Source organism: Hemiscyllium ocellatum, chromosome 23, assembly GCF_020745735.1.
Source record: "Hemiscyllium ocellatum isolate sHemOce1 chromosome 23, sHemOce1.pat.X.cur, whole genome shotgun sequence".
Lineage (NCBI taxonomy): Eukaryota > Metazoa > Chordata > Chondrichthyes > Orectolobiformes > Hemiscylliidae > Hemiscyllium > Hemiscyllium ocellatum.
The window spans coordinates 54,012,286-54,035,024 of record NC_083423.1 but is presented as its reverse complement, the minus strand read 5'-3'; the positions used below and the strand labels follow the sequence as shown (position 1 = coordinate 54,035,024).

Below are 22,739 nucleotides of genomic sequence, written 5' to 3'. Positions count from 1 at the left end.
AATGACTCAAAACTTCCAACTGTCTCAAAAGCATCAGTATCTGCAGCTCAGTCCAGTGTACGCAGAAACGTTACACCCCCAATATGCTTCCTCTATAGCCCAACAACATGCATCTTATGCAAGTCAGAACACTGGATAGTTGTTGTAATAAAGTTTCAATGTTTATTTTTAAGCAAGAGGATTTGAAATTGCAGGGGACAGACTGTAAACTATCATCCCGAATTGATAGAAGATTGCAGATAAGGAGTGGGGTGATAATGGTGAGAGCTAGGGCTCAGGTGGAGGCAGTGGAACGGTCTGACTCAGAGGCAAAACTCCCAGCCAACAGTCTGGGGTACAAAACGTTTTGGCGGAGAATAGTGCAGCATCGAGCGAATGGGTGAAACTGCCACCTTTTGGATATGGTGTCAAACCGTGGACTGGTCTGCTTTCTCAGTCAGATGGGCAAGGTCCCAGGGCCCAAGTTCAAATAAAATGAAAGGGAGCGACTTATCCTCCAATTAGCATCCCCTTAAAAGGAATGTTTCAGAAAGGGTTCAGAGGAGATTTACCAGGATGTTGCCTGGTATGGAGGGAAGGTCTTATGAGGAAAGGCTGGAGGACATGAGGCTGTTTTCATTAGAGAGAACAAGATTGACAGCTGATTTAATTGAGCATATAAGATAATCAGAGGGTGGACAGTGAGAGCCTTTTTCCTCGGATGGTGAGGGCTAGCATGACAGGACATAGCTTTAAATTGAGGGGATGATAGATATAGGACAGATGTCAGAGGTAGTTTCTTTACCCAGTGAGTAGTAGGGACGTGGAACGCCCTGCCTGCAACAGTAGTAGACTCACCAACCTTAAGGGCATTTAAATGGTCATTGGATAAACATATGGATGTTAATGGAATAGTGTAGGATAGACGGGCTTCAGATTGGTTTCATAGGTCAGTGCAACATCGACGGATGAAGGGCCTTTAATGTTCTATGCTTTATGAAATGTTCCAGGTCATTGCCACATTATTACTTACAGGACCTTGTCACCTGCAAAGTGACTGGTTGGGTTTGAGGTGCAAAGGGTAACGCATGCGGCTCACAGTCAGAAGGCTACTCACTCAAATGATGTTAGGCTCATGGAGTTATACAAGAACCTTGCGGTACAGTGATAGCGTCTCTGCCTCTGTCCTTGGAGGTGTATCCAAACCCCGTGTTCAAAAGTTTGCGCATTGGCAAATTGGCTGTTTCCTTTCCTACTTTACAATAACAACTGCACGTCAAAAGGCACTTTGAGCCAAGGCTCTGTCTGCCATTTTCAATGCATGTCAAAGATTCACCGACGCCAGTTTGAAGAACAGAGAGAGTTCTCTGAAGTTGTGAAAGGCGCCACATAAATTTAAGTCTTTCTTTGTTTTCCCCCATATCCATGGATTTGTGAATTGTGTATCCAGTTCTGACACCCACTTGGATTTCATGTGAAGAAAGGTGCATGTATTTTTTTAAATTCTTTGTCTGAGAAGTGAGGGTTGCTGTCCTTTATTGTATTTCTTTAGCTGCCCCTAAACTAATTGGCTCTGTAGTCCATTTCACAGGGCAGTTATGAGTCAACTACATTGTCATGGGTCTAGAGTCAAATGTAGGCCAGACCAGGTAAGGATGGCCGTTTCCCTGCCTACAGGGCATTAGTGAACCAGATGGGTTTTTATGACAATTAGACTAGCTTCTTCATTTTATTGGATCAAATTTCACCATCTGCCATAGCGTGGTTGGAACTGATATTCGAATGGGTTCTCGATTACTGGCTCAGTGACATTACAGCCATGCCATTTCCTCCCTTTGAACATTTTAATTCAACCCGTTCCGACAGGTTATGCCACACCTCTGGATCAGGTGGGACTCGAAAGTGGGTCTTCAGACCCAGAGGTAGGGACAATACCACGGTGCCATAAGAACCCTTGCTTCCCCGTGATACTTGATAAAATACATACATCAGTCTCAATCCCATCCCTACTGTCAATGCAAAGATTTGATACTATTTAATACCACAATGAAATATTTTCCACTGGTGTGACAAGGCAAATTAACCGTACAAGAGGCTGAAACGTACAAGACATTACTTACATAATACTGTTGTGATGTTTAGGTGCATAAGAATAGTGATGGATCATCAAAACATATAATTTATTGGACATGACGTTTCAAGACCATCTAAAAGTAAAATAAGATAGTGTGCGATTACAATTCTTTTCAGTAAAACAGGTTTCACATTCCTTACTAAATACAGATTGACAGTGATTACTTTTGTGTTGGGGGCAGGTCTTAACAATGCAATGCATCTGAATAACAGCAAACTATCAATCTAGTCTTATTCCAAAGCTGTTTGATGCCATGACTGATTAATTCACACTAATTCCTTGTATTCTTCAATTTCAGCAAAGTTTCTACATTGCGGGAGAAATGACATCAGGAAAATGGGTCTTCCTAGCTACTGTTAATTTGGAATGGGTAAGTAAGTGGAAGAGGTAACTAACACTGCACCTAGATTAATGCAATTCCATTTGTCATTGGTGCTGGAGATTTGAGGTGGACACAACTGGACTTTGGAGTCAGGCCATGATCGGTCTCAGCACAGAGGAACTAAATATCTGGCAGGTGGTTTAGTGCTCCATTTCATATTACAGTCGTTGATTTGATTTGATTTGATTTATTAATGTCACGTGAACCTACTAGCAGTCCCAAGCCTCCAACCAGGCACTGCCCCCTTGACCGGTCCATTGCCTTTCCCATCCATCCGCTCCACCCTCCCCTCCGACCTATCACCTTCTCCCCCACCTTCACCTACCTATCACATTCCCAGCTACCTCCACCCCAGCCCTAGCCCCCTCCCATTTACATCTTAGCATCCCCCCTGGCCTACAAGCCTCATTCCTAATGAAAGGTTTATACCCAAAACGTTGACTCTCCTGCTCCTCGGATGCTGCCTGACCTGCTGTGCTTTTCCAGCACCATACTGGTAGGCGGCACGGTGGCACAGTGGTTAGCACTGCTGCCTCACAGCGCCAGAGACCGGGTTCAATTCCTGCCACAGGTGACTCTTTGTGTGGAGTTTGCACATTCTCCCCGTATCTGCGTGGGTTTCCTCCCGGTGCTCTGTTTCCTCCCACAGTCCAAAAAATGTGCAGGTCAGGTGGATTGACCATGCTAAATTACCCGTAGTGTTAGGTGAAGGAGTAAATGTAGGGGAATGGGTCTGGGTGGGTTGCGTTTCGGCGGGTCGGTGTGGACTTGTTGGGCCGAAGGGCCTGTTTCCACACTGTAAGTAATCTAATCACTCTTGACTCTGATCTCCAGCATTTGCAGTCCTCACTTTCTTTGCAGTGAAAAGTTTTGTTTTGCATGCAGTACAGACAGATCACACCATATAAAGTGCATTAGGGTCATAGAACAGAATGAGGAATACAATGTTATGGCTGCAGAGGTGAACAGGGAGCGAGATCAATATTCAATTTGAGAGGTCTGCTCAGAAGTCTAATAACAGCAGGGAAGAAGCTGTTCTTGAATCTGTCTGTATGTGTGTTTAAGCTTTTTTATGTTCTGCCTGATGGATGAGGTTGGAAGGGATTATGACCGGGGTGGGAGGAGTCTTTGATGATGTTGGCTGCCTTCCTGAGGCAGTGGGAAGTGTCGATGGAATCAATGGGTGGAAGGTTGGCTTGCCTGATGTGTGTTTACAACTCTCTGCAGTTTCTTATGGTCCTGGGCAGAGCAGTTGCCATACCAAGCCATGATGCTTCCAGAGAGAATGGTCAAGCCTTGGTGCTTGGTTTCCAATCCATAAATTCAGCAAAAGTGCCATGTTGGCGGTCAAGGGCTTTGAGCTGCAATGAAGTTGTAAAAGGGGCTATTAGCAGTTCATATCTGAAGGAGCTTCCTGTCAACACTAAAATCTTTGTGCGGTAAATGTACTGCTTGCTTCCTGATGCTTTAAGAGTATCACGCTCAAAATGGCAACCACCCATTGTATTCCAGTGATATGGACGTACAGTTTCAAGTTACTGGGATTGCAAAACTAAGTTTCAAATGTCAATTTAAACCCATTCATTCACCGAGTGTTTACAGAGTCATTGAGGCATTCTGTACAGCACAGAAACAGAACCATCAGTCCAACTTGTCCATGCTGACCAGATATCCGAAATTAACCTAGTCCCCATTTGCCAGCATTTGGCCCATATTCCTCTAAACTCTTCCTATTAATGTACCCATCCAAATGCCTTTTAAATATTGTATTTGTATACACCTCCACCACTTCCTTTAGCAGCTCGTTCCATTCTCGCACCACCCTCTGCATGAAAAAGTTGCCCAAGTCCCTTTTAAGTCTTTCCCCTCTCACCTTGAACCTATGCCCTTTAGTCTTGGACCTCCCTACATCAGAGAAAAGACCTTGAATATTCACTCTATCCATGACCTTCACAATTTTATAAACCTCTATAAAGTCACCCGTCAGCATCTGATGCTCAGGGAGAACAGTCCCAGCCTATTCAGCCTCTCCCTATAGATCATACCTTCCAACCCCGGCAAATCTTTTCCGCACCCTTTCAAGTTTCCCAAATCTTTCCTATAACAGGGAGACAAGAATTGAACAGAGTATTCCAAAAGTAGCCTGACCAGTATCCTGTGCAGCCACAACTTAGCCTCCCAACTCTTATACTCAATGCACTGACCAATAAAGGAAAGGCTTTCATCATCAGTCAAAAGGTATGGTGCTGGAAAAGCACAGCCGGTCAGGCTCCGAGGAGCAGGAGAGTCGACGCCTCGAGCGTTAGCTTTTCCTCAGCTTTCTCCTAGCCTTCTTCACCACCCTGTCTACTCGTGACTCCACTTTCAAGGAGTTATGAACCTGCACCCAAAGGTCCCTTTGTTTGGCCATGCTCCCCAGGACCTTCCCATTAACTGTCCTGATTTGCTGTATCAAAATGCAACACCTCACATTGATCTAATTTAAACTTCACCTGCTGATCCTTTGCCCATCTAATCACAGCTTGCTGTGCTTTAAAAAAGAAATCAAAGTCAAGCAAGCCAAGCCAGCCCAGAATATCCCAACATTACGTTGCCACCTCTGGTTGGATGTATTCCTTGAAGTATTATCAGGCAACCTTCCAGTCCAACTGCCCTGGCCAATCACCCATCCTGAGCCCACATATTCCATGATGTTTAAAAAAGAAACTGCATTATATTTCTATCCCCCTGCTGGGGTTTCTTCCTGTTTGCTGCTGGCAATGTAATTTTATCCCAGGAGGCTCCAGCACAATCCTGGAGAGTTGACAAACTCAGCCAACAGCCAAAGCTAGCAAAGTGTTCACTTGAACTTTTCACCAATCCAAGGCATCAGTATTCCCAACTTCCAAAAATTCCGGACTATGAATCACTGAGTCAGGGCTAAGAAAATTACATCAAGATGAAGTAAATTAAATGTCCCTTTCAACTTCTAGTAGCTGATTTTGTCCTTGGGTCCTATGAGGACCCAGTAATGTGAGTCTCAATATAATGTAACAGCTTGACTTACACACATTGATAGCTGTAGAGGACAGAAACTTGACAGGGGCATTTAAGCATGTGGCTTTAAGGAAATAGTGGTAACTATGGAGAGAGATCACAGCTGGGTTAGGCAGTCTGTCGTACTCCAAGGACTGTTCCTGGCCTTCCCTTACAGCTATTTCAAAAGCCAATACTCTCCTGTCTTCAAAACAATCTTCCTGAGCACTTTCAACCATTCCTCACTTCTTTAGGTTTCAACATCTATCTCGATAAGTAGGTGCGTGAATTTGTGCTGTGCAAATGTTTTACAAATCTCTAAAGGACTGCACATCTTGAAGTATTTTGTCATCAAGAGATTAGAGTGGCAACCAGCATTAACAATAGACAAATACAAGAGCAAGGTGACACATTGGTTTTGTAGATTTTTATTCCCACAAGCAGACTGGATTTTCAAACTTATGCTCAAACACACCTCAACGATATTGAAATCATGTCTCATTAGCATCAAAGTTGAGTCAAAATCAGAAGGTCACAGGTTCAAATCCCAGAGCACACCACTGAATGACATTCAAGGACACGACAGAGTGGGTGCTGCTCTATCACAGGCACTGTCTTGAGCCTTGCAATGTTCAAAGGATTCCTAGAGTGCTGAAGCCCATTGAGTTCACAATTACCCTTCAAACAGCATCCCACCCAGACCCACCACCCTGCATTAGGCCAATCCACCTAACCTGCACATCTTTGGATTGTGGGAGGAAACCCACACAGACACGAGATGAACATGCAAATGCCACACAGTCACCTGAGGCTGGAATCAAACCCAGGTCCCCAGCTCTGCAAGGCAGCAGTGCTAACCACTAAGCCACTACACAGCCCCAATGAGAACCTTTTTTAAATTGATGTAAAAGATTCTATTGCATTGATTTGAAGAAGGGCAGAGAACTCATACAGCAACCTGGCCAATACTTAACCCTCTATTATTGAACAAACAGATTATTTGGTCGTTGTGACACTGCTGTTACAGCTGGCTTCCCATTTTGTCCTGTTGTCTTTAAAAACAGTGTCACAGACTCCTTCACATGTACCCATGAGAGAGACAGACTGGGGCTGACCTCTACACCTCATCTGACAAATGCAATCTTCAACAGTTGAACTCTCGTTCAGTATTATATAAAAGCTGCCGAGATCTTCGTGGTCAAACCCACATTTTTAAAAAAAAGATGAGAGTGATACCCCCAAGCTACAAGAAATGACAGAGTCTTTCTGATTTTGGAAGGCATTTCACTGTAAACTCCAGTCGCAGAATTATAACGGGCTGGAGCCCGGACCTGAGATTTACCCTTGCTTCCTGTTGGCAATATGAAATATTTCATTTTCATTGTCAACGAAAGATGTTTTCAAATCAATCTACCACATAAACCTTTATATATCTCACCAACCCAGTTGGATATTAGCCTGCACTGACAAGCATTGACAGCACAGAAGGAACATGGTGTTTGTGCCAACTCTTTGAAGGAACCATTTAATTAGTCTCAGTGTCTCATACCTTCCCCATAGAAACATACTCCTTTTCAAACTGAACCAATTCCATTTTTAAAGACTGTATCTACTTTCACTGTTCTTGAGAGGCAGTATGTTCCAGTTCACAACTACGTCCATGTCCAAAAAAAAACTCTTAACTCCCCTCTGCTTCTTTTGTCAATTATCTTAAATTTGTGCCATCTGCTCACCAACTCTCTGGCCAGTACAGACAGTCACAGTGCTCAATCTCAATCATCTCATTCACAAAGCTGGGAGTGGCTGATGATGATGCAGAGAAATTTCAGTGTGAGTTAGCCAACTTGGACAAGGAGGAAAATCCATGGCAGATGAAGTATACTGTGGATGTTCTATTTTAGTAGCAAAAACAGGAAGGCAGATCATCATCTGAATGGTGATGGGTTGGAAAAGAGATTACAACAGGTGCTGAAAGTTAGCAGCAGGCAGTGAAGAAGGCAATGGAACATTAACCTTCATGGTGACAGGATTTGAGTGTAGGAGCTGGGATGTCTTGTTGCAGTGGTACAGGGCCTTCGTGAGACCACACCTGGAGTACTGTGTGCAGTTTTGGTCTCCCTACCTGAGGAATCATAGTCTGGCTATGGAGGCAGTGCAACAAAGGTTTCCCAGACTGATTCATGGGATGGTAGGATTGACATATGAAGGAAGACTGGACCAATAAGGACGATATTCAATGGGGTCTAGACAAATGAGGGGGCAGCTCATAGAAACCTATGACATTCTAACAGGACTAGACAGGGTAAATGCAGGAAGGGTGTCCCTAATGACTGGGGAGTCCAGGACTGGGGATCACAGCTGAGGGATACAGGGTATGGCCTGAGGTGAGGAGAAATTTCTTCACCCAGAGGCTGTGGAATTCTCTTCCACGAAAAAAAGCGCCCGAGGCCAAAACATTGAATGTTTTCAAGAAGGAGTTAGATATAGTTCTTAGCGCTAAAGAGATTCAAAGGGTATAGGGAGAAAGTGGGATGACCAGTGATGGTCTCACTGAATGGCAGGGCAGGCTTGAAGGGCCGAATGGCCAGCTCCTGCTCCTATATATATATCAAAGGAACTCACTTGTCCCCAGTTCCCAAGGAAACATCCGTTTAGCATGGCCATTCAAACGCCCATCAGTGCTGTGAGTCATTCTGGTGAAAAACCATTCCTGCCACAAAATAACTCTGTGCTGAATCGCAGTGGTGGCAGGAAGTGTCACATGGAGGGGGAGGGGGGACCTTCCAGTCCACAAAACGCTGACATCAGCAATGCTGGCTCTCTGATGTCCCTCAGAGGTTTTGCAAGGAAGTTATTTCTAACCAGGAGTGAATGACATACACACACTCTCTCTCTGTCTGTTTCACAGCACTAACCGGTGTATTCAGAGTGATTCCATTTCACTCAGCAGGTCATCAGTTAACATTAATCTTCAGCAGTCCTTCAGCAAACTTTGGAAACGCTTTCGAAATGATTTGCACTTAAGAAGGATGAAGTTTGCCTTCCCTCGTTTGTCTCCTTTCCAAGTGAGTTCAGTGTGTCCTGTCCCGACACGACTCATTATACAACAAAATGACATGGTCCTCCTATTGGCTCTGCCTGCTGCCTGAGTTGCTACGGTGGATTGTACATTGGTGTCATGTTGCACTAACTTCCTCCCTGAAGTTTGTGCAGAGCGCCAGAGTACTATTACAGCAGCAGAATGTCGACATCGTGCATTCTTAACCCCCTTCAGCCACTATGGACTTTGAATCACATTTTGCAGCCAAGGTCTACAAGGTGGTGGGAGCTAGGTGAGCGCTTACTCCTTGAACTCCGAGCACCACGACTCTGCTCAGCAGTCTGAAGGAATGCCTGCAAAGTCAGGACCCCATCCCCCCTCCTCCGGGGGGGGGGGGGGGAACATCTCGATCAGTAATGCTCATGGGAATGGCAGTTTTGGAAGTGGAGTTCTGAAATCGGTCATTTCTCTGCTGAATTGTTAGTCAGCTGTGTTACTCTGAGTACAAGTAGGAAGGCCAGTCAGGAACATAGCAGAAAACACAAACAAACAAGTCACTGCAGGAAGTAAGTGGGTGGGAGGGCAGTACAGGGGAGGGAGGAAGCACCATTTGGAATAGCCTGAGATGCAAAATTTCTTGCTCAGATTTCTGTCAATCATCTCTGGACGTCATTCTAACATGTTTCTATCCAATGACACGTTCACCTTGTTCACAATACACAAATTCTTCCCTCCCGTTGATTATCTGGAAACAGTATTTACAAACCATCAGGAGAGTAACCTCCAGGGAACCCTGCTAACTGTGCCCATGAAATACCTGATTTGGAGCCCGATATCATGAAACATGCAGTAAAGCGCCCAGCTCAAGGATCGCATTAGGCCTGATAGATGTTTAATTTCATGCAGTCCATTTTCAATTTTTGTTCAGTGTGTCAGAATGTTCAAATGTTCTTGGTGTTCAATAATAAATGATTTTCTGTCTATTTGTTTGTGTCTTATCTCTATTTGAAAGGGGGGGATGGCTGGAAGCTCAGAAGAGCTCCCGGGGTGGGTGGGCACGGGCAAAAAAACGGTTAAGAATCACTGCTTTAGACAATGCTCCATAATGGGCTTTTGCCCGATTTTGCTGCTCCTCAGATGTTGCCTGAACTGCTGTGCTCTTCCAGCATCACTAATCCAGAATCCATGCTCCATAATTGTCTAGTTGTACTTGGCCACCCCCTGGCTATAACCAGACAAGATGCTTTCTTCCTCAGCAACTGCCAACATCTCAGACATACCCCGCATGGGCTTCAACTCAAGCTTTACCCTTCGTACTTCGAATCCCGCCAGGATTACAAGTATCTCCCGGACATTCAACGTTCCTCAGACTGCTGATTTCACCAGATCCTGCAATCTGTGATTAACACCATGCACGTGTGTATATATACACTTGACTCCACTCTGCAGGAACATCGACTCACTCTCTCTACACCAGTCCCCAGCTTCACTTCAACAAAAGACGTTTTTTTCTGTCTTACGAACACCAAGGCACACAAGCTCCAGCTCCTTGTGGATTCCAACATCCGTCCTGTGGACTGTCCCTTTGCAGCCACCCCTGACCAAGCCCTCAGAAACCATTACTTCCTGTCACCCTGAGGCCACTCCATGCAACTCCAGCCTTTGCTGTGTGTTCACCATACCTCCTGCCCTTCCCCTCTATTAGAATTAGAATCCCTACAGTGTGGAAACAGGTCCTTCGACCCTCCAAAGAGTAACCAACCCAGACCCTATAGTTGGCCCTGACAAATGCACCTAACCTACACCTCCCTGAACACTATGAACAATTTAGCATGGCCAATTCACCTAACCTGCACATCTTTGGACTGTGGGATAAAAACCAGAGCGGACCCACACAGGCACAGGGAGAATGTGCAAACTCCACAAAGACATTTATCCGAGGCTGGAATTGAACCCAGGTCCCTGGTGCTGTGAGGCAGCAGTGCTAACCACTGAGCGGCCGTGCCACCTCTCTGAGGAGGAAGGTACTAGCCTCAACAAAGAACTCAACTTCATACCCTTACACCCTCACCTTAATGAATCTCGGGCTTGTCATGGTGTTTTTCTAACACCTCTGCCACCTCGCTCATTTCTTAAGGCAGGAATCCTCCCCCCTGTCTTTCCACTGACCCCTCCACCTGCCTCCAGTATTCACTCTCCACTTGGATCCCATTTCTTGTCCTGCTGGCATGACATTGACTATGTCAATTTCTCTGCTTCTCTCACCCACTCTAACCTGTCCCCTTCTGAAACTGCTGCACTTTGCTGTCTTATGTCTAAGCTGCAAATGTGTTGCTGGTCAAAGCACAGCAGGTTAGGCAGCATCTCAGGAATAGAGAATTCGACGTTTCGAGCATAAGCCCTTCATCAGGAATAAGAGAGAGAGAGCCAAGCAGGCAGAGGAGATGACCTGGGGGGTGCAGTGAGAGAGGGACTCACTGAAATCCTTGTAGAGGGAGGAAGAGAGCTTCTTCAAGGAAGGCATCCTTGTAAGAGGATTCGCAGTAGGTTAAAATCTTCGAGTAAACCCTAACTTTGATATCAAACTGGCCGACAGAGGCTGTGCTGTTGTAGTCTGGCGCATTGATCCTTATCTTGCGGATGCTCAACGCCAACTCTCAGACACTTCTTCCTACCACCCCCTGGACCATGACCCCACACCCGAACATCAAGCCATTGTTGCCAGGACTGTCACCGACTTCATTACTTCAGGAGATCTTCCCCCCCACTGCCTCCAACCATAAAGTCTCTCAACCCCAGACAGCCCAGTTCTACCTCCTTCACACAATTCATAGATCAGACTGCCCCAGGTACTCCCACTGTATCAGCCTGTTCCACCCCCACTGAGCTCATTTCCTCCTACCCTGACTTTATCTTTCTCCACCTGCCCACTTACATCTGCAATTCCTCTGATGCCCTCCACCATATTGACAATTTCCAGTTTCCTAGCTCTAACTGCCTCCTGTTCACCATGGATGTCCAATCCCCTCTACACCTCCATTCCCCAGCAGGACGGGTCTGAGAGCTCTCGGCTCCTTCCTTGACCAGAGGCCTGAACACTGGCCATCCCCCACCACTCTCCTCCGCCTGGTTGAACTTATTCTCTCACTGAACAATTTCTCCTTTAATTCATCTCACTTCTGCCAAGTCAAAGGAGTAGGTATGGGCATCTGCATGAATTCTAGTTATGCCTGCCTTTGTATGGGGTATTGGGAATAATCCTTTTGCCAGTTTTATACTAGTCCCCCACCCACAACTCTCTTTCAGGTGCATCGATGACAGCTTCATGCTCCCACCAGGACCATGAAAACGTTTTGCCTCCAATTTCCACCCCTTTATAATTTTCACATTGTCCATTTCCAATATTTCCCTTCCTTTCCTTGACCTCTCTGTCTCCATTTTGGGGAATAAACTGCCCACTGCCATCTGCTGCAAATGACTCCCAAGGCAACCTTCATTACAACTCATTACAGCCCACGTCCTGCAAGGACTCCATCCCATTCTCCCAGTTCCTTCGCCCACGCTGCATCGGTTCGGATGACGCCACCTTCCAAAACAGCGCTGCTGACATGGCTGGCTTCTTCCATGACCGTGATTTCCCACCGTCTGTGGTTGACAGGGCCCTTAACCGCATCTGACCTATCATCCGTGCTTCCACCTTGCCCCTTCCCATCATGCACAGCAGCATGATTGGGTCTCCCTTACCCTCACTTTTCATCCCACCAGCCTCCGCATTCAAAGGATCGTCCTCAGCCATTTCCGACAACTCCAGCAGAACACCACCACCAAACACAACTTTCCCTTACTCCCCCATCTGCGTTTCGCAGGGGTCGTTCCCTTTGGGACATCCTAGTCCATTCCACCACAACCAACACTAACCCTGTCTCCACGGCACCTTCGAGTAAAAAATGAGGTCTGCAGATGCTGGAGATCACAGCTGCAAATGTGTTGCTGGTCAAAGCACAGCAGGTCAGGCAGCATCTCAGGAATAGAGAATTCGACGTTTCGAGCATAAGCCCTTCATCAGGAATAAGAGAGAGAGCCAAGCAGGCTGAGATAAAAGGTAGGGAGGAGGGACTAGGGGGAGGGGCGATGGAGGTGGGATAGGTGGAAGGAGGTCAAGGTGAGGGTGATAGGCCGGAGTGGGGTGGGGGCGGAGAGGTCAGGAAGAGGATTGCAGGTTAGGAGGGCGGTGCTGAGCTGAGGGAACCGACTGAGACAAGGTGGGGGGAGGGGAAATGAGGAAGCTGGAGAAATCTGAATTCATACCTTGTGGTTGGAGGGTTCCCAGGCGGAAGATGAGGCACTCCTCCTCCAGCCGTCGTGTAGTTGTGTTCTGCCGGTGGAGGAGTCCAAGGACCTGCATGTCCTCGGTGGAGTGGGAGGGGGAGTTAAAGTGTTGAGCCACGGGGTGATTGGGTTGGTTGGTTCGGGCGGCCCAGAGGTGTTCTCTGAAGCGTTCCGCAAGTAAGCGGCCTGTCTCACCAATATAGAGGAGGCCACATCGGGTGCAGCGGATGCAATAGATGATGAGTGTGGAGGTACAGGTGAACTTGTGGCGGATCTGGAAGGATCCCTTGGGGCCTTGGAGGGAAGTGAGTGTGGAGGTGTGGGCGCAAGTTTTACATTTCCTGCGGTTGCAGGGGAAGGTGCCGGGGGTGGAGGTTGGGTTGGTGGGGGGTGTGGATCTGACAAGGGAGTCACGAAGAGAGTGGTCCTTGCGGAACGCTGATAGGGGAGGGGAGGGAAATATATCCTTGGTGGTGGGGTCCGTTTGGAGGTGGCGGAAATGGCGGCGGATAATACGTTTTATGCGCAGGTTGGTGGGGTGGTAGGTGAGAACCAGTGGGGTTCTGTCTTGGTGGCGGTTGGAGGAGCGGGGCTCAAGGGCGGAGGAGCGGGAAGTGGAGGAGATGCGGTGGAGGGCATCGTCGATCACGTCTGGGGGGAATCTGCGGTCCTTGAAGAAGGAGGCCATCTGGGCTGTGCGGTGCCATCCCATATTCCCAATTCCTTCGTCGCCATCCCATATTCCCAATTCCTTCGTCAAACGCCATCCCATATTCCCAATTCCTTCGTCTCCGCCGCATCTGCTCCCAGGAGGACCAATTCCAACACCGCACAGCCCAGATGGCCTCCTTCTTCAAGGACCGCAGATTCCCCCCAGACGTGATCGACGATGCCCTCCACCGCATCTCCTCCACTTCCCGCTCCTCCGCCCTTGAGCCCCGCTCCTCCAACCGCCACCAAGACAGAACCCCACTGGTTCTCACCTACCACCCCAACAACCTGCGCATAAAACGTATTATCCGCCGCCATTTCCGCCACCTCCAAACGGACCCCACCACCAAGGATATATTTCCCTCCCCTCCCCTATCAGCGTTCCGCAAGGACCACTCCCTTCGTGACTCCCTTGTCAGATCCACACCCCCCACCAACCCAACCTCCACCCCCGGCACCTTCCCCTGCAACCGCAGGAAATGTAAAACTTGCGCCCACACCTCCACACTCACTTCCCTCCAAGGCCCCAAGGGATCCTTCCAGATCCGCCACAAGTTCACCTGTACCTCCACACACATCATCTATTGCATCCGCTGCACCCGATGTGGCCTCCTCTATATTGGTGAGACAGGCCGCTTACTTGCGGAACGCTTCAGAGAACACCTCTGGGCCGCCCGGACCAACCAACCCAACCACCCCGTGGCTCAACACTTTAACTCCCCCTCCCACTCCACCGAGGACATGCAGGTCCTTGGACTCCTCCACCGGCAGAACACAACTACACGACGGCTGGAGGAGGAGCGCCTCATCTTCCGCCTGGGAACCCTCCAACCACAAGGTATGAATTCAGATTTCTCCAGCTTCCTCATTTCCCCTCCCCCCACCTTGTCTCAGTCGGTTCCCTCAACTCAGCACCGCCCTCCTAACCTGCAATCCTCTTCCTGACCTCTCCGCCCCCACCCCACTCCGGCCTATCACCCTCACCTTGACCTCCTTCCACCTATCCCACCTCCATCGCCCCTCCCCCTAGTCCCTCCTCCCTACCTTTTATCTCAGCCTGCTTGGCTCTCTCTCTTATTCCTGATGAAGGGCTTATGCTCGAAACGTCGAATTCTCTATTCCTGAGATGCTGCCTAACCTGCTGTGCTTTGACCAGCAACACATTTGCATCCACGGCACCTTCCCATGTAACTGCAGAGGGTGTAACACCTACCCCTTCCCCTCCTCCCTGCTCACCACCCAAGTGCCTAAACAGAAGCAGTATTTCACCTGTATCTCCTCCAATGGGGCCTACACTACACTGGAGAAACCAAACGCAGACTGGGTGACCGCTTTGCGGAACACCTCCGGTCTGTGCCCAAGCATCACCCTGACCTTCCCGCAGCTGGTCGTTTTAACACAGTGTCCTGCTCACATGCCCATGTGTCTGTCCTCACCATGCTGCAGGGTTCCAGTGAATCACAGGGCAAACTGGAGGAACACCGTCTCATCTTCAGACGAGGCACTTTACAGCCTTCTGGAGTTAATATGGAGTTCAACACCGTCAAACTGTAAATCATTTCCTCCCTTTCTTTTAGCCTGTTATCATGCACCTCCCTCCCCCCCCCAACCCAGATACTGTCCTCATTCCTGATGAACCCGAAACTTCGATTTTTCCTGCTCCTCAGATGCTGCCTGACCTGCTGTGCTTTTCCAGCTCCACTCTAATCTCAACCACTGTTTGTACCAGTCTGACAATTAGACACACCATTGTTCTGCCATTCTCACATTCTGATCACTAAATCTGAACTATCAACATCTTTTCTCCAACAGCACCCTACACCCACTAACCCCACACACTCCCACCCCAAACCACTGCATAAATGTTGTTCCCTCCACACTTCGCTCCAGCTCTGATGAAGAGTCATCCAGACTCAACATGTTAAGTTGCTCTCTCTCTCTCAGTGGATGCTGCCTGACCTGCTGTGATCTCCAGCATTGGTTGTTTTCAGTACAGGTTTCAGCATCGGCAGCAATTTGCTCCTACAAGAGACAAATACATGGCACAACCATGAGACTGGCATGGTCTGTACACAAGCAGCAAATGTGTCAGCAACAGGGTTTCAACATTCACAATGGAAGGCCAATGGAAAAGTGCAGGGTTTTCCTACAATCTTTTAACTGAATATCATTTAGGTTATGGGGTACAAAAACCATAAATGAGTGATCTGTACTGTAAGAAACAGTTACAAGAAAGTCATACTTAAATGACAACACAAAGCTGGAGATAAAATGCTTTTCATGACTCCTGGAACCTAGGATTCTGTGAGGTTCAAGGGTTATGGAGATAAGGCAGGAACAGGATATTAATTAAGGATGATCAGCCATGATCATATTGAATGGTGATGCAGGCTCGAAGGGCAGAATGGCCTACTCCTGCACCTATTGTCTATTGTCTATTGTCTACAGTAAGATGAGAATGACAACTTTACAAAACAGCAGGAGAATCCCTGCAAGATACAACTTTTTATTCACTCAACGTCCTCCATTGTGTAAGCAAACATGATCAGCTCACTACCACTCCCATACTTGCCACAGGAAGGGAAGGAGCATGGAACATAAACACTCTCCAAGCAACCACACAGCAACAATGGGAGGGCTAATCAAAGCTATCGGTCTCTGTTTTTGCACTCCTATCAAATGTCAAAGAAACCACGCAACCTTTAATCTTATTCCCCAAACCAGCCCCAAACATTTGCAATTCTTTGCACCCTTGGTTGGAGTTTAATTCATTTCTCCACACACTTCCTCGGTAACTTCATGTGGAATATTGGAAGGATTTGCAGATGATCTGCACTGTAACCCATCTTTCTGAAATGCACCATTTTTATATCAGTCTTACGAGTTTTGTGATCTCCTACAATGCTTAGGATCAGAGGCGATGTCTCCATGCCTACTGGATGTTCGGGGGTTGGTTAGCTCAGTTGACTGGACAGCTGGTTTGCAATGAAGAGTAATGCCAACAACATGGACTTAATTCCCACACCAGTTAAGGTTACCAAAGAGGTTACAATGAAGGTCCTGTCTTCCAAACACCATCTGAGGTGTGGTGTCTCTCAGGTTAAACCACCAGCAGCAATCTCTCTCTCCAATGAGATTGCAGCTCCATAGTCCAGTTGAAGTGTATTGACTTTTCTGTTTTCTGGATGTTAACCCAATTCCGAGATGGAGCTTTGGTCTTTTCACACCGAGGGAGTTTACTCCTTCTGACTCTGAGGCAGGAATGCTCTTTTATATCCAAGCTCCCCCATTCATTCACAGAAACAGGAGTCATTGTCAGCACCAGCAATTCACTGCCTAATTGTCAGGTGGTGACGACTCTAACTTTGACTTGCTCGGCCATTTTAAAGGGGAGGGCAGTTAAAGAGCCAAATACAGTACCGTGGGTCTGGAGTTAGGCACAGGCCAGACTGGGTAAGGGTCACAGAGAAGGGTTACACTGCAGAGTCCATTCAGCCTACTCTGCCCGCATCAACTGTTCATTCCTTGTGCCAGTCTCCTGCTTTAACCACCAACACCCTCCCCCCCCACACACACGTACCGTTGCACATTATTTTATCCAAATTCTCATTCCATGTCCTCTTGAATGCTTCTCGTTATCGCATTTCCTTCCTTCCCTAAAGGAAATCTGTAAATGAGATGGATGTTTTACAACTGTCCAATACCTTCTCGGTCACCATTAGAGTTTGTGAAATTTGGAATCCATCTTTGTAAAGCAAAAAATCAGTTTGAAAAATCGTTCCTCCGATGCTGCGTTGAGATTTACTCAAAAGCTCTGAGTCCAAAGCTCTATGAATTCCAGTCCATTAACATAACTGCTATACTCTCTCATTCGCTATAACTAACCGCCAACTTCTGTTTAATGGTGTCAACAGCAAAAGCTATGGATTTATATAATTCACTGAACTCAACATAATAACACACTCATGTAGATTTTCTGAGAAGCAGTTAGCACATACACAGAGTCAAGGTTATTTCAGTACCTATATATAATTTCTAACATGAAACAGCATCACAGACATGAACCGAGTGCAGTGTCAGGTTAAGAGGACACCTGAGGTGTCATGAAATCCAAATATTAAATGGGAACTGCACCCATTCCTACAAAGTCACGAGCTGCCAGTAAATGTTGTGACTTCAATTTAACAACTCATTCTGGAGGACTGGGCTAATTCTAAGTGACACATACAGCTGTCCGCGTATTGGCATTATTTTTAGACAAGGCTATGTCTAACAAGCTCTCCGCAGTGCACGGAAAGTCAATATCACTGAACATTAATATGCTCCCATGCTGCTATGGAGAAGAAAAGGGTTTGCAAGGGTCAACACTCATCTGAAGCTAAGATACAGGGTGCAGAAAGAAACCCCAAAAAGCCTAGTGGCCTGGTTGCCTATATCTCAAGCAGACTGGAAGGAAATAAAGGAGCTGTAACGGTGTACTTCAGATGTCATCTGCAGTACTAAGTCAAGATTTGAGCATCACAGTTAAAGAAAGATACACTGGCCTTCAACAGGTGACAGGTTCAGAAAGAACAAAGCTAGGTTCCATATCTTTTTCTAATCTTGGCAGACAGCTACTGATGCAACAAGGAATCAGCAACTGAGGAACAAAGGTTCCAATGGGAGTTTTGATCTTGAACATATTAATTTTCAACAGCTACTTTGTCCTACTTATAATCTCAACCAGATTAAGATGATTTGCCTGGAGGTTTGGAAACATTTATTTTAATCTCTCCCGGATGTGACTAACTTTCAGTGCCCATCCCTAGCTGCCCTTGAGAAGGTGAGGTGGAGTGAGCTTCCTTCTTCAACTGCGTCAGTTGCCATAAGTAGACCCACACTGCCATTAGGGTGGGGATTCCAGGATCTTTACCCAATTACAGTGAAGGAATGGTGATATATTTCTAAGTCAGGATGTCTTGGAGGGGAACTTGCAAGCCAGTTTTTTTTCTGGAGAGTGTCAAGTTTCTTGAGTGTTGTTGGAGCTGCACCCATCCAGGCAAGTGGGGAGTATTCCATCACACTCCTGGTTGAGCCTTGTTGATGGTGGACAGGCTGGGGGAGTCAAGAGGTGAGTTACTCTCTACAGTATTCCTAGCCACTGATCTACTCCTCCAGACACTATATTTATGTGATGAATTTAATTCAGTTTCTGATCAATGATTATCCCCAGGATGTTGATAGTTGGGGATTCAGTGATGCCAGTAGTTCTGCTACCCTCTTGGGACAGTGGTTACATTCTCTTTTATTGGACGTGGTCATTGTTTGGCACTTGTGTCGTGCAAATGTCAATTGCCACTTGTTAGGCCAAGCCCGACTCCTTCAGAGAGTCAGGAGGTGGGTTACCCATTGCAATTTCCTCACCTCTGACCTGCTCTTGTGGTCACTGTGTTTATGCGGCCAGTCCAGTTGAGTTTCTGGTAAATGGTAAGCCACCAAAATGTTGATAGCAGGCGATATGAATGATATAGATTAATATAGATAAAATAGATTAGAATATCAATATGTGTTACAGGTTGCAACATAGTTATTCAATTGTACTGACACTTCAGGTTCTGCAGGGCCAATATCAACAAGTCTTGGGAGAGCTTTTGTCCTGGACCTGTCACCAAAGAAATTGCCTTCAATTCCGATTGTAGACTTTACCCAGCTCTGGGCAACCTCAGCGCTTATAGAGCCATGAAGTCATACACCACAGACAGACACCCTTCAGTCCAACCCATCCATGCCAACCAAGTTTCCTAATTTAGTCCCACTTGCCTGCATTTGACCCATATTCCTCTAAATCATTCCTATTCATCATTCCACATATGAACTGTCCTCGGAGTGAAAAAGTTGCCCCTTAGGACCCTTTTAAATCTTTTTCCTCTCACCTTAAAAATATGCCCCCTAATTTCGAAACCCCCCACCCATGGGAAAAAATCTTTGCTGTTTACCTTATCTCTGCCAATCTGCACTCATCCCACCTGCCTGCATTCGGCCCATATGCGTGAGGTGGCAAAGTGGCTCAATGGTTAGCACAGTTGCCTCATGGCGCCAAGAACCTGGGTTCAATTCCAGCCTCAGGTGACTGTGTGTGTGTGGAGTTAACACATTCTCCCCGTGTCTGCGTGGGTTTCCTCCAGGTGCTCCTGTTTCCTCCAACAATCCAAAGATGTGCATGCTAAATTTTCCATAGTGTTCAGGGATGTGTAGGCTACATGCATTAGGCAAAAGTGAGGACTGCAGATGCTGGAAACCAGAGTTTAAATCAGAGTGGTGCTGGAAAAGCACAGCAGGTCAGACAGCATCCAATGAGCAGGAAAATCGACGTTTCGGGCAAAAGCCATTTATCTAGGTTACGTGCATCAGTCAGGGGGAAATGTAGAGAAATAAGGGTCGGGCAATGGGGTTGGGTGGGATACTCTGAGAATCAGTGTGGACTTGTTGGGCCAAATGGCCTGTTTTCATACTGTAGGGATTCTATTCTATATACCTCCAAACATTTCTTATTCTTTTTATGTATCCAAATGTCTTTTAAGAGTTCTAACTGTACCTGCATCCACTCCTTCCCCTTCCACACATGAACAGTGAAAAAAAAGATCCTTATATCTTTCTGTATACCTTTCTCATCTCACCTTACAAATATGTCCCCCTTGTCTTGAAATCCCCCACCCTAGAGAAATGGTACCTGGCATTTACCTAATCTACACCCCTCGTGATTTTTTTAAATCCTCTACAAGTTCAGTCCTCAATCTCCTACGCTCCTGTACGAAATGGTCCAGCCATTCCAGCCTCTCCTCATAACTCAAACCCTCCATTCCTCACTAGAACAATGGCCCAATTGCTTGGACAATCTTCAGCTACTTCTCACTGGAGGCTTATCACAAATCAGAAACAGAAGGGAAGTAATTTTGCTCCTTACAATAAGAGACAGGATAATTTAGTAACTAACGGGCTGACCTGTGACACCAAAGCAGCTCTGATAGGCCAACTGCCTACTCCACAGAACACAGAAATCAACAGTGTACTGCCTTACAGCTGGGGCCAGGCAAGTGCCTCAACATCACTTGACACAAGTGACACTCCATCTGTCTCAGACTGCATAAAGTGCTCTGTACAAAATATTTATTCAAATTGGTATGCGTAATCAGAGAGAATCATGATCTGAGACAGTACATAACAATCTATTTGATGGTCTTCCGAAATTGCCTGGTGGAATTGGCTTCAATTCTTCAATACATATTTAAATACACATATGGATGCAAATAAGTGACAATCTTTCAGCAGAAAGTGGCTTGGTTCAAACACAATACTGACGTTAATACTGAGGACTACTTATGAATAAAACTTGCTTTTGATATAATAAGTCAAAGATTTAGACTGGTTTAATTTTGTTGGGCACCTATATAAAGACGCCATATTTTGAATTTTCTTTATTTCTGGATTATGGCCTGAAGTGAGTAAAGGGATACTGCTTTAGAGACTGTCGAAGATATTTCAGTTTTAAAGCAAATTATCAAACTCACTGAGAGTTTTATTGATACAGTTGCTCTGTTCTAGCAGTGGGGGAAGATGGCTGGAATCACCGAACGTCGTGGTCGTGTGTTCAGGGCTGTTTTCTACAGAGAAAACCTGTTGATTAGTTTTTCCAGTCAGGACCACTTGTTTAGGTCAGGAGTCATCAGCACAGTAACAATTCTCAGATCCACTCCCGGGCAGTTTGAGAGTCTGTATGTTAACCACACAGAAAGCCTTTAGTCTCTAAAAAGACAACACCCTCTCTCTCCTTACAGGAAAGGAACAAAGAATTGGAGGATTAGTTAGCTACTCTACTCTCTATTTGTCTTTAAGTGTTCCAGTAAAATGGTGACAAAGTAGGGCTCTCCAGCTGGAGCAACTAGGGTCTGCCCATTCCCTTTCTCCCCCTTTCCCCCCTTAACTCCCTTCTCTCAGCTTTGGACTCCTGGGTCCAAAAATCTGGTCCGCTACATAGATGACACCTTTGTCATCACAAAACGAAACAAGATAGAAGAGACATTTAACATCATCAACAACACTCTCACAGACATAAAGTTCACCAAGGAGGAAGAAACTGACAATAAATTCGCATTCCTGGACGTCACAGTCGAAAGAAAGGACAACGGAGAACTACAAACCTGCGTATACAGAAAACTGACAAACACTGACCTAATACTTAACTACACCAGCAACTATCCCAACACACAAACGAAGCTGTATCAGAACACTATTCCAATGAGCCACCACACATTGCAGCACAGACGAACTTCTGAAAACAGAGGAGAACCACCTATACAACGTATTCAAGAAGAACGGATACTCAAAAAACACAGTCCGCAGATTCCTCAAGAGCAAACCATGACAAGCAGACCAAACACAGCCAGAAACCCTAACCACTTTACCATATATCAAAGAAGTTTCAGAAATGACAGCCAGATTATTGAGACCCCTCGGAATCCTAGTACCACACAAACCCACCAACACTCTCAAACAAAAACTAACAAACTTAAAAGACCCAATACAACCCATGGACAAAACCAATGTCATCTACAAAATTCCATGCAAGGACTGCCACAAACACTACATAGGACAAACAGGAAGAAAGCTAGCCACAAGGATACACGAACACCAGCTAGCCACAAAAAGACACAACCCTCTCTCCCTCATAGCCCTACATACGGATGAAAAAGAAACACCATTTCGACTGGGACAACACATCTATCCTGGGACAGGCTAAGCAAAGACATGCCAGAGAATTCCTAGAGGCCAGGCACTCCAACCACAACGCCATAAACAAACACATAGATCTAGATGCCATCTATCAACCCCTCAGAAAACGAACAGGAAATGACATCACCACAAACCCCAGGAACCCCATCCAGGAGAAAGATATAAATAGAAAGCAGGAGACAACAGCTTCGCTTCACTTGGAGGTCGCCACTGATGATGTTACCTAGCCTGGTAATGAAATACCTGGATATCAAACCTACAGCTCAGTGAGCAAACCTACACCCTGGGCCTGGCCTCTGACTCCCAGCCTCCAAAGCATGGATGGCGGTTGGCAGCCTGGAATGAGGATCAAAAAGGCCTGGTGGGAAGCAGGGGCAGCA

The 22,739-nt window shown here is 46.4% G+C and overlaps 1 protein-coding gene across 3 annotated transcripts in view; it reads right to left on the bottom strand.

The window, feature by feature from the left end:
• Positions 1-22,739, bottom strand: part of rassf8b (Ras association domain family member 8b) — a 178,430-nt gene that overhangs the window by 105,667 nt on the left and 50,024 nt on the right. For 2 of the 3 annotated variants that reach the window (XM_060843017.1, XM_060843018.1), the window contains exon 5: positions 2,100-2,186. The gene's annotated coding sequence lies outside the window, so the exon portion shown is untranslated. Of the gene's footprint in view, positions 1-2,099; positions 2,187-8,425; positions 8,662-22,739 lie in introns of those variants that run through there. The other variant, XM_060843019.1, reaches the window with a different exon arrangement.